General features: G+C 44.0%; 1 non-coding gene across 1 annotated transcript; it reads left to right on the top strand.

Moving 5' to 3' along the window:
* Window positions 1-11,864: 11,864 nt before the first annotated feature.
* On the top strand, window positions 11,865-11,991 carry LOC112633882. Its single transcript, XR_003121642.1, has one exon.
* The last annotated feature ends 834 nt before the right edge of the window (window positions 11,992-12,825 follow it).

The raw sequence follows: 12,825 nt of genomic DNA, 5'->3' as shown, positions 1-12,825 counted from the left end.
AGAGTGTCTACTGCAAGCCAGTCACAATGCTGGAAGCTGTCCCGTGTAGTCTCTTATTAAGTCATCAAAGCAAGTGCTGAAGTCAGGAGAATAGGCACCATTTTCCAGATGGAGAGAGGCTGAGAATGGTTGAGTAACTTTACCAAGTTCGTGCAATTAGGTCTTGTTTAGCTGCGAGAAACAGAGACCTCATGCTAACTCAAGCAAAAAGGTGGTGTTGTAAAGATTACCCAGTAATCCTAAGATAGGAAACACAAGAAGACCAAATCATAGGAGCCTGAAAGTGGACAGCACCTGTCTGTTTCTTGCCCTGAGATGGGGATTCTTCTGCAAGTAATTTACTCATGGAGGCTCTCAGGAGGAAGGCGGGGGGGGGCGGGGAACAGGACAAGGAAAGGGAAAGAAGCCAAGCTAGGATGTCATCCCGGCTGCAGAACAACTTCATCCTGATGCCACAGGGAGCTCAGGTACAAATGGCACCACAGAGTTGGTCCCCTCTTGAGATAAGGAGGCTGGCCTTTTGTGCCCCATGTCAGCCAGTCACTGGCAGCGGCTTGCTGGGGGAGGTTGAACCCACCAACCTGGCCTGAATGCCATTAGGCCAAGGATTTCTATGGACAAGGGACAACTATAAGGCATTAGTGGTCCACATTCACAGCAGCCTGAGGGATGGGGCACCTGCCCAGTGAAAAGAAGGCGCACTGGCAGTGCACATGTGTGTGTGCATGCATGTGCGTGTGTGTATGCATGTGTGCACGTGTGTGTACATGTATGTGTATGTGTGTGCTCATGTGTGCATGTGTGTGTGCATGCTTCTGCATGCACGCACACATGAGCGTGTGTCTGCATGTGTGTACGCATGCAGGTATGCGTGCATGTGTGTGTACGTGTGTACATATGTGCTCGTGTGTGCATGTGCATATGTGTACACGTATGTACATGTGTGTGCCTGTGTGCATATGCGTGTGTGTGTTTCTCTCGCCCAGGGACAACCTCTACTCTAGCATGAGGCATCTCTGTATCTCCTATGCCTGGCTCCATTCTCCTCACCTGTGAAGGCAGTCCTCCTTCCCCTACACTGTCCTCTTCTGCCTTCTAACTCGTGTGCACACATCTTAAGACAACCAGTCCAGCCCACCAAGGCCTCTTTACCAAGACGTTTCAGCTCCCCATCCTCATTAAGTCTGTTAGCCAAATTCCTGAGTGAGAAATCCAATTAGCCACACCAGTCACGGGTCCCAGCCAACAGACAGAGGCACCCTGAAGTCACATGTCCACTCCAGCCATCAGCTGAGGATTCGAATATATAATGAAACACAACCAAGAGAACTGGGGAATAAGCCTATTCTTCTTCGAAAAGCTTCAAGTGAAACAGGCTGTGATGGAAATTTCTAGTTCTGCTCATTGGTTGGAATTCAAACTAACATTTCTCTGGCAGCAAAGTTGTGTTCCTCCCTCATTATTTGCCCTTCTTAGTGTAATTGTTCAGAACAAAACTCTGCCTGGGTTCAAATCCCAGCTGTACCACTAGCTGCTCATAAAACCTCAGACAAGTTATTTAACTTCTCTATGCCTCAGTTTCCTCATCTGGGAGTTAATATTAATTCCTGCCTCGTAGTGTTGTTAGGAGGATTAAATGAGTTAGTATTTGTAAAGCACTTAGAATAATGCCTAGTGCATAGTAAGCATAACAGAAGTCACTGCTAAATAAATGGATACAATAAATGCATTTTTCCAGCTCTCAGCAGGAAGGCAGAGATGAACAGGGGTAGCCCTATGGAATGGAAGCTGACCAGCGCTCCAGAGACTATTGACACATTGAGCTGTCTGGGATGGAGCCCTGGGAGACAGACAGCAATGTTACTAATGTGGCCTGGGCAAGAAAGATGCTGCTGTTCCCTTTCAGGAACTCGGCTCCATGACAACTTGAGCTGGCTGGGTCAGCATGGATGTCAAAGCTCATGGGAATCCCTGGGAATAATAGCGACCAATATTTCTAGCATTCTGCTATAGATATTATAGGTGATTTTTATGGGTTGAAATGTGTACCCTCCCCCCCAAAATTTCCTACTCAGAGATTTGCTATTTCATGGGCCAGCAGCAGCAGCATAACCTAGAGCTGATGTTGAAGATGGACCCCCCTCAGAATGTGACTATATTTGTAGACAGGGTCTTTGCAGGGGTAATCAAGTTAAAATGAGGCCATTAGGGTGGGCCCTAACCCAGTATGACTGGTGCCATTTTTAAAAAAGGGAAATTTAGATACGGAGACACATAAAAGGAAAATGGGCCGGGCGCGGTGGCCCATGCCTGTAATTCCAGCACTTTGGGAGGCTGAGGCAGGCAGGTCACCTGAGGTCAGGAGTTCGAGACCAGCCTGTCCAACATGGTGAAACCCCATCTCTACTAAAAATACAAAAATTAGCCAGGTGTGGTGGCACATGCCTGTAATCCCAGCTACTCAGGAGGCTGGGGTAGGAGAATCACTTGAACCTGGGAGGCAGAAGTTGCAGTGAGCTGAGATCGCACCACCGCACTACAGCCTGGGTGACACAGCCAGACTCCATCTCAAAAAAAAAAAAAAAGAGGAAAATGGAGTAAACGCTGGGAAAAGATGGCCATCTACAAGCGGAGGAGAGAGGCTTAGACAGATTTTCCCAGCATGGCTCTCAGAAGGAACCAGCCCTGCCAATACCTTGATCTCAGACTTCTAGCACCTGGTACTGAGAAAACGCATTTCTGTTGTTCAAGCCACCAGTTTGTGGTACTTCATTAGGCAGCCCTAGCAAATGAATACAGTGCCTTAGTCTGCACCAGGTACCATACTGCTCAGTTCACAGGCCTTAGCTCAATTATCCTCCCTCTCATCCTGTGAGGTAGAGGTTGTGCTGTCCCACTTCACAGAAAACTCAAGCACAGAGCCAGTAAGTACCATCTACAATCACATAGTTAGAAAAGTGCAGTTCTGGACCCTGGGCCATCATTGAACTGAACGATATCTGGCACACAGGAAGTACTCATGTGGCATGTGGGAAGCCCTCACCTGACCCATGGGAAGCCCTCAGCCAGCACATGGGAAGCCTTCACCTGACATGCGGGAAACCCTCACCTGACCCATGGGAAACAGTCACCGAGCACGAGGGAAGCTCTCACCTGGTCATGCTGCTGTCACTCCTCCGTTCTACCTCCCTCTTGAGACCAAAGGCCTCGCTAACAACCAGTCCATCAAAGCTTTGAGAAGGAGTCAAACTGCCCCACTCTGGGGAATATCAGGTAAGAAGCCAGGCCCCAGGGAGAAGCAGGGCTTGCCTAAACCCTCACCGTCTCAGGCTCCAAGAAGCAGAAGGACCTAGAATTGTTGTAGGAGTTATTAAGAAATTATTTTAGGCAGATAGAAAGGAAAAGGAGTCCTTGGGAAGTTTTCATTTTTTAAAGCATCTCTGGAAAAGTTTCTTGTAAAGTCCTGGCTCTTAGAGCCAGTCTGGCAACCTTTCATATGCAAATATAGGCCACTAGAAACTGGGTCCACCCAACATGGCAACTCCAGCGGCCTTCTTGCCCTTGCCTCACATGTTCTTGGCAGCATGGCTGCCCCCACACATCCCCACGTGTGTAGAACACGGTGCCTGGCATTTGCATATTGAAAGGCTAGGGTGGAAGGGCCAGCTTTTTCTCGGGCTACGTGAATGACATGCCTTGTCAAACCAATGCCTTGAACCCTATGCAAATCAGACACCGCCTCCTCCAGACTCTGCACATATACCTGGCTGGTTTCCATGGCAGGTTCCGTGGCAGGTGGGTACCTCCTTTTCTGTCTTTGGACCCCCCACCACCAACCTCCCGTCTCTGTACGCAGGAGCCTCTTCCTTCTGCCATCTCTTCTTTTCTTTCTTGCCTATTAAATTCTCTGCTCCTTAAAACCACTGCATGGGTGTCCATGTCATTTTATCTAAACTGGCGAGAGGACCAAGAACCCTGGTGTTCTCCACTCATCGAAGCTGTATGAGAATCATGGCCTCTTTGAGTACTTCCTATTTCCTGTCTCCTGCGCTGTCCTCTGGCACCCATTCTTTGTTGAACAGCCCTTCTTTCCCCATCTTGAAGCAAGAACCTCTCCTTCCTGAGAGAACCAGAAACCTACTCTTAATTATCCTAAGGGAGGAGACCACCCCTCATATTGTCTTACACCCAATTTCTGCCTCCAAAGAAAGAAGAAGTAAACACTAAAAGGCAGAAGTGAAATCCACAGGCAGACAGCCTGGCGCCGTACCCTGGGCCTGGTAGTTAAAGATCGACCCCTGACCTAATTGTTTCTGTTATCTATAGATTACAGACATCGTATAGAAATGCACTGTGAAAATGCATATCTTGTTTTGTTCCGATCTAATTACCCGTGCATGTAGCCCCCAGTCACGTACCCCCTGCTTGCTCAATCAGTCGCGACCCCCTCACATGCACCCCCTTAGAGTTGTAAGCCCTTAAAAGGGACAGGAATTGCCCACTTGGGGAGCTCGGCTCTTGAGACTGAAGTCTTGCCGACGCCCCCGGCCGAATAAACCCCTTCCTTCTGTAACTTGGTGTCTGAGGAGTTTTGTCTGCCACTCGTCCTGCTACAATCCCCTTGAACTGGCAGCCACGTCTGAGGCTTTTCTTCCTACTGGAAAACTGCCTTGCATCAAACTAAAATAAACTCACTCACAGCCCCCACTGGGCTTTTACATCTGAGCCACAGACCCGACGATGTTATTACTTTGCATGAGAACCAAAAGATCCACCAACAAAAGGGGCCCAGCAGAGAAACATCCGAGAAGATAGACGGCTGCCAGCCCACAAGAGGCACTGCTTTCTCTCCTAAATTACTTCTTTTTAATGTACAAATGGTGAGGTTTTTCTTATTACTGGGGTGAAAATGTTAATTTGTAAAAAAAATGGGAATTTTTTTCACAATAAAAGCAAGAAGAAATTGGAGTCATCCACAAACCCAACTCTCAAAGATAACCACTGTTTTTATAGAAAAGGAATTCTATTTATGAGTGCACACAGACATGTAAAACTGGTCCTGTTTTTTCTAAGTATGTTGTAAAAATGTTTCTGTGCTGAATCAAAGACTGCTATTTGTGCTCATTTGCTATTTAGTAACAGAACCCATCAAAGTGTTTTATGATTGTCCACAATTCTTTTTAAAAACCCTACTTCACAGCCTCCTTTCCATCTAGATGGAGCCATGTGACCAAGTTCTCACCAGCGGAAGGGATGGGAGTACTGCACTGAAGGAAAGGGATATGCCACCATTGCCCACTCTTGCTATTTCCAGCTAAAGGGAGTGAAGACAAACTGTGGACTGTCTTGGATCATGTTCTACAAGATAACAGGACAGAAGAAGACTGATAACAAGCTAGATAGACGGATAACAAAACAGACTGATAACGAGACGGAGGGCTGATATGACAAAATAGACTGTTAACAAGATAGAAGGCAAAGGAACAAAATATAAAGAGAATGGGGCCCTGAGTGACCTCATGGAGCAGAGGTACTACAAGCCCTGGGCTGACCATCTCCAAACTATGGATGAGGAAGAAACTCCCATTTTCTTTGCTTCATTACAAATTGGGTCTTCTTAGTAGTAGCTGAATCTATATCCTAATACATGTCTCCAGGTCCCCCTCTACAATACAGTTTGAATGACTGCATATTTTTCATCATATGGATGTTCAATATCAAAATTTACTGAATTCAACTAAGTATAAATTGTTGGTCATTTCTGTTGCTTTTAAATTTTTCATAATAAATACCACTGCAATGAATATCCTCCTACATACACCTTGGGTATATTACTGATTATTTCTTAGGATATGTTTATAGAAGTAGAACTGCTGGGTCAAACAATACAAACTTTAAAAAAGCTTTTTTTCTTTCAAGAGTATTATGTTTATTGTAGGAGGGTAGCTTGCTTGAACTTCCACCTGAACATCCTCCTATACAAATTTTTATTTTCATAGGCTTGCAAGATTTGCCCCATATTTATATTTCTTATGCCCTCTTTCCTGTATGTATGGGAAGAAGTATAATTAGTCATGTTTCCTAGATTCATGTGTGTGTAGCCTTAGGGATATTACTTAACCTCTCTCCATTCAGCTTCCTCGTTTTTAAAATAGGGGTTCTAAAACTACCCACCTCATAAAGCTATGAGAAATACATGAGTTCATGTGGGTAAAGCTTTTAGCACCCACTATATAGAAAGTGCTCACTAAACACTAGCTATTATTATTTTTATTTTCTAGGATTATTTATGACAGTTGCTTTCCATTTAACAATACATTTAGATTTATTCCAGGTTCAAACTACTTAAACTCTTACTGCTCACCACTGAAATACTCAATTTCTCATTCTTAAAGTATTTTTTTCAAATCCTGATATGTTGAAATGCACTTTCCTGTGCATTTTTCAGGAAAAAAAAAAAAATATATATATATATATAGATATATATATACATACACACACACACACACAAGTGGTATAGTCCCTGTCTCTGCATATCTGAGATATTTTTGAGACGGAGTCTAGATCTGTCACCAGACTGGAGTTCAGTGGCACGATCTCAGCTCACTGCAACCTCCTACTGCTGGGTTCAAGCGATTCTCCTGCCTCAGCCTCCCAAGTAGCTGGGGTGACAGGCATGCAACACCACACCCAACTAATTTTTTTATTTTTAGTAGAGACAAAGTTTCACCATGTTGGCCAGGATGGTCTCGATCTCCTGGCCTCATGATCTGCCCACCTTGGCCTCCCAAAGTGCTGGGATTACAGGCATGAGCCACCGCACTCAGCCGAGAATGTTTTTAAATTGTCTTCCAATACCAATGACCTCTTGCTTGGCCATAGAATTTTTGGATAACTTTTCCTTCAAAGCTTTGATGTCCTATTTTCTTCTGTATTCAGTGTTGCAGAGAAATTTGCAGAGAAACGCAGTTGGATCTTTCTTATTTTTTAAATGTTTACTTTCATGTGTACTTGTAGGATTATTTCTTCAGCCTTGAAATGTAAAATTTTCCCAGGTGGTGATGAGGGGATGGTTTCTTTATGTTAAATTCATGGTAAGGCTTTCCATCTGCAGGTTCAAGTCTTTCTTTAGCTCAATTAAGCTTTCTACAACTACACTGTTAGATGCTGCTTCTGCTGCGGCTGCCACCACTGCTAGTATTGCTGCTGGAACAATGTTCTAGGTTTTGAGTCTGTGTTGTTTCCTCTTCATCTCCTTCATCTTCCCTCTCATTACTTTCAGATCCTTATGTTCTGGGAGAGCTTCTCAGATACTGAGTCTCATTGATTTCTTCTCTTAAACAGTTCTTAAATCTGTCTACCTCTCTCATTCCCAGCTACTGCCTCACCCCAAGAGATCTTCCTGCTTCTATTCTCATACCTCTACAATTCATTCTCTATACAGCAAGAAGGGGAAAAGCATCTCTTTTAAAATGTAAACTGTGTCATTCTTCTTCCATGTATCATTCTTCAGTGGTTTTTCTGTTGCATTTAGAGTAAAATCCAGTCACCTAATGGCCTCCAAAAAACTGCATGGTTCAGCCCTGTGGGTCCTAAGTGATATTTACCAGCCTTTCCCACTCAGGCCTGTTAGAGTTGGTAGCATTGTAGGATGGGTGCAGAGCTTGGAGTGGTAGGAAAAGTCTAAGAAGATGGAGTTTCTCTTATGGAATAGACTCCACACACAGCTATCAGGACAAGGATAAAAAAAGATGAAGATGCAGAAAATGAGGCTTGGTATGGAGGAATAAGTCGTCACTGTTTTGAAGGGCCAGCAACTTCCAGGTCCTAAAAACATTTCTGGATCAGACTAAGAAGGTAATAAAGAGTGTATTTATTGAACATCTACTATGAACAGACATTGTTCTGCATTAGCCCATTTAATCTTCACAGCTTTATTAATTACTCCCATTTTTAATAAAGAAAGGGATACTCTGAGAAGGTGAATAACTTGCCCAAGATCCCATGGCTAACAAGGAATGGAGACAAAGATAAAATGCATGATTTCAAAATTTCAGGTCTGCATGATTTCAAAATTTCTCATCTTTCCCCTGTAACTTGTGTCCTCCCTAAAATGTGAGCTGCAACGTGGCAGCTGGTGACAGAACCATGTAGAACTGGAAGGCTTGGATAGGTCCTTAAGAGAAAAACCAACTTCTTGCACTGTTTCAGAGACCTTCAGCCTAGTCAGAGTAGGCTATGTTTGGCAGGTAATAAATCAATCCCCAAATATAGCAATCCAAGCAGATATTCCTGGCTGGAGGACAACTTTTTCCATGTTCCCTCCTATGGATCCACCAGCCTTGTCATCAGAGGTAGCCTCCTAACAGAAGGAGGCCGGCCATCATCTGCTCTTCAAATGCAAGATGATCTACTGAATGACTTCAAGATCTTTAGAGATGGTACAGTTGCCACTTTGGGAGGCCGAGGTGGACAGATCATGAGGTCAAGAGATCAAGACCATCGTGGTCAAGATGGTGAAACCCTGTCTCTACTAAAAATACAAAAAGTAGCTGGGTATGGTGGCATACACTTGTAGTCCCAGCTACTCGAGAGGCTGAGGCAGGAGAATCGGTTGAACCCAGGATGCAGAGATTACAGTGAGCCAAGATCGCACCACTGCACTCTAGCCTGGCGACAGAGTGAGACTCGGTCTCAAAAAAAAAAAAAATTGCAATGAGCCTGAGTCCCAGCATGGAAGGTCATCCATCAAATGCCCAATTGCACTATGCTATGAGCAACAAACAAAACTTCTACTCTTGAAAAGCTACTGAGATGTTGGAGTTTTTTGTTACAGCAACCAGCATGAGTTATACCAACTAATACAAATAATATCACAGGTTAAAAAAACTATGGCTCCAAAAGGCAAGATGCATATTCATGTCGTTCTCATGTTAAGTTCAGGGCTCCTTCCCCAGGGACACCCTGTCCTGGTGACCTGCAGCTAGTCCTGGTTCAGGCTTCAGCTCTCTATGGAACTCAGGGAAAGTCACTTCCCCTCTTTGGGCCTCAGTTTTTCCATTTGCAAGACAAGAGCTTTGCCTTAGATGGTGGCAAGGGGCACTCTGAAGGCATCTGACTACTGCCCACAGCCCAAATGCATCATTCCATAGTGACATGTGCAGTCACCACACCCGTTGGGTCATTGAGTCATTCATTGTAAGAAGAGGGTCAAAAACTTTTTTTCCCCAAAAGAGTCATTCCAGCTTATTATAGAATCATCTACATTTAGAATGCCTTTACAGTAACCATGGAAACAATAGCATGTGTGAGGCACAAACTTTATTCTAAATCTGCTGATGAGGATGAAGAAATGGCTCCTTGTGTGGACCTCAGAGGGCCCAGCATGGCTCTGCTCCCTCCTCTGTTGGGGCGCAACTTGACTGCTGGCCATAAGGAGCTAAGGCCAGGAAGAAGAAGACTTTCCTGGGGGAGATGACCAGTATCAAGACTGAATTTTGCAAGATGAACTGAGGCCTTCAGTAAACCTCCAGTGATCTGGGGGAATAAATACACCAGTTGTATTTATTTTTCTGCCTGGCCTCCATTGCCCAGTACAACCTGAAGGCAGAGGACAGAATGGCTGTTTGACGCAATCCACAGTGATCACCTCCAGGACACAGAGAAGGGAAGGGGACAGTACAGCATAGATCTGGAGGGGCAAACAGAAGGTGCCCAGCACACCTTCAAAGCACCTGTCCCAGCTTATAACTTAGTGGGGGTTACAATATATAGCACCCACGCGACCTCCAGCACTGCTGCCCACCAACTCCTCTGGCAAGTCCTGCCCACCTGCCGCATCTGACCCCTGCATGTGAATACCAGCCTGATTGATCTGAGGTCACTGTGCCCCCTCTGATAGTGTGGTTAAGACCACGGACTGCCCACTGCTCAATCCTGTGCCAAATTACACCACACTCCACCAGGCCAAACCTAGCCCAGTCTCACTCTCTTTCCCATGTGGCTACTTCTGAAGTACCAGAATTCCAAATGTCAATCTCGGCATAGCATCCAATCAGTCACGTAGCTAGGGAAAGCTGGGAGGGGAATCAAGACCTGTAGACTTTGCTCTTGGGGCAAGTGCAAACCATTAAGGTCTGGCTTTGCCTTCCTGACTCCTCCTACATGGTAAAGGATACCAAGTCTGCTACATACAGCTGTAAAAGTTGTGCACTGCACGAAGGTACCAGCTAAATTGAACAGTGAGAGTTCAAATCCAGCCAGTGTTCTACTTGCCAAGCTGTGTATCCTGGCCTGGGCTGGGTCTTCCCAACAGAAAAGATGTCTTCTTTCCTCTTGCACTAAGGTGCCGTATAGGCTAGGGAGCCACCTTGAAACAAATCATACTAGAAATCTCGGCAAAAAAGCTCATGCTCAACAGGACTGGGGCCTGGAATATTCTCTTTATATCTCTGATTTTCAGGAAGCCTGATGGCTTCAAGGCCAGTCCTTCCTGTAGAAATTCATTATACAAGAAAAGACCTTCTAGAGTAACAAAAGATATCATTGCAATTACATTTATCAAAGAAAGCATGGCAATCAATGTCTTATGCACAGACCGTGTTTCAAATGCCCTTAATCAATGGCTGTGCTAATTACACATTTATTGCAATTAATTTCATTTCAATTATACCTTAATTATTAACCTTGAATGAGGTTGGGCAGCTCAGAGAGTTTGTGTCACCGCAGAGCTAGGACCCAGAGATAAGTTGCCGTCCTTTGATTGAAAGATGCCACTCCATTAAAAGTTGGTTTATTGGCTCAAGGCCTTTTTGCAAGGGGGAGGGAGTTAGTTTCTCCAGGGACGCAATTCATAATGTGAGTCTGAAATTGAACACAGGAAGGCAGGCAGCTGTGCTTACAAATTAAGTAGAGCTGATGTTTAATTTGCTTCTTATTGATGCCATTTCCTCGCTGGTTCATTATCTGTAGTGGGAGAATAAATGCCTTCACAGTTCATTCTTTGTGATGTCCTCAGCCTCTGGGTCAGCCTCATTTGTTCCTTATCTTCCCTCCAAAGGAGGGTTCTCTCTTAGCCTAGCTCCTCATTTCTAAAGGCTCAGCTCTGAATTTCTGGGCAGGGCCTGGGCTTCAGTCTCTGCACAGAGCAGGGTCTCCTTGGTATCTACAGTGTCTACCCACTGAGACTCCCAAGGATAATGCCATTGCAACAGTCCAGATAGGGGTGTTGGAAAATAACTTGCCCTGTGGCAAAGCAGAAACAGCTTGTATGATAATAGAACTCGGGTTTTAGAATCCCTCAGACCAGGGTTCAAGTCCAAGTTGTGATACTTCTCAGCTCTGTGGTCCTGGGAAGACAGGTTAATCTCCTGAGTCAGGTAAGTGCAAAACAACCATGCCCAACGCTTGGTAGGAACTCAAAAAGTACAACTGCCTTATGCAATAAACCCTTCTCTAGGGTTTACAGCAACCCCACCTTGGGGAGATTTTTTACTCCCAGGGGAGAAGACCTTTCTACAAAACATTTCTTTCACTAGCTCAGGAGGAAGGAAATGTAGAGATTTTCTGGTCCAGACCTTCATCTTAAAGTTGGAGAAGGGAGGGAAAGCTTGAGATCACACTGGGAGTTGGTACCAGAACTGGACTATAGCCAAGTCTCCTGTTTCTCAATTCTAGAGCTTTCCTACCACATCACAAGCTAACCTCCTTGAACAGTGATTTGTCAGTATCTGGTAAAGATTGAAAATATACAAATATCCCATGTATGTGCTCATGGAGAGAAGAATCAAAATATTTACCGCAGCATCATCTGTCATCAAAAATAGTACCAACTTAAATAGCCCTCAACAGAGAAACACAGAGACCTGGAGACTAAGAAAACAGAGTCCTTGAAGTCAAGCTGACTCTGATTTTGGCCTCCTAAATGAAAAGATAAATAGAACAGGTCTTGTTTACAAAATAAATTCAAGACCTACTTATCTATCAACAGCAAAAAAAAAAAAAAAGAGAGAGAGAGAGAGAAATGCAGAGGCAAATTGTGATGTGTTCATAAGCTGGAATATTATACAGCCATTAAAATGGATATACCTGATCTATATTATCAGCATGGATTAATTTCTAAAGCATAATGTTTGAATTTTATAAAGCAAGTTGCAGAATATTTATAGCATGACATCACTTATGTTAATTTTTTAAATTAACAGATTCAAAGAGAGAGGTTATAAATACATCCATATGTAATTTAGATATTAAAGCATATGCAGGAAGAATATATCAACCTGAGGGGAGTGGCCAGCTGGAAGAATGGGAGAATGGGATCAAGAGAAGCACAAAGGGGACTTCAGCAATAACAGAAGCATCTGACTTATCTTTTGAGAAAGATTTCACGCAAATAGGATTAAACGTGCTCATCTGTTCATATTGGGTGGCAAGTCCTTGGTCTTTTTGCTTTCCAAACTTCTCTTTCTGTTTGAAATTTTTATCACCCATGAAAAATAAAATGGTTAAGCTTTGATATAGATTATCTGTCTAAAAAAAATCCCAATGATTATCACTTACGGAGAACAGAGACTCTGAAATTGGAGATGATTCCAAGATAACACTCAACAGCACGAGAGACAGGAAGATTACATGTCCCAGTTTGCCAGACCTAAAACAGAGCTTGTTGCATGTAGTACTCACAAATATTTATTGAATGAATTAAAGAATTGAAATATAATGGATACCAAAAAATGCATTTTCTCTCCTTTCCTCATGAAAGCTAAACAGGAAAATTAGTTAAATGGGGTAGAGTGAGTCATGGAAATTAATGAGAAGCCCTTTGTC

Source organism: Theropithecus gelada, chromosome 10 (genome assembly GCF_003255815.1).
Source record: "Theropithecus gelada isolate Dixy chromosome 10, Tgel_1.0, whole genome shotgun sequence".
Classification (NCBI taxonomy): Eukaryota; Metazoa; Chordata; class Mammalia; order Primates; family Cercopithecidae; genus Theropithecus; species Theropithecus gelada.
Note: the sequence above shows the minus strand (reverse complement) of the source record. Positions and strands in the feature narration are given on the sequence as shown.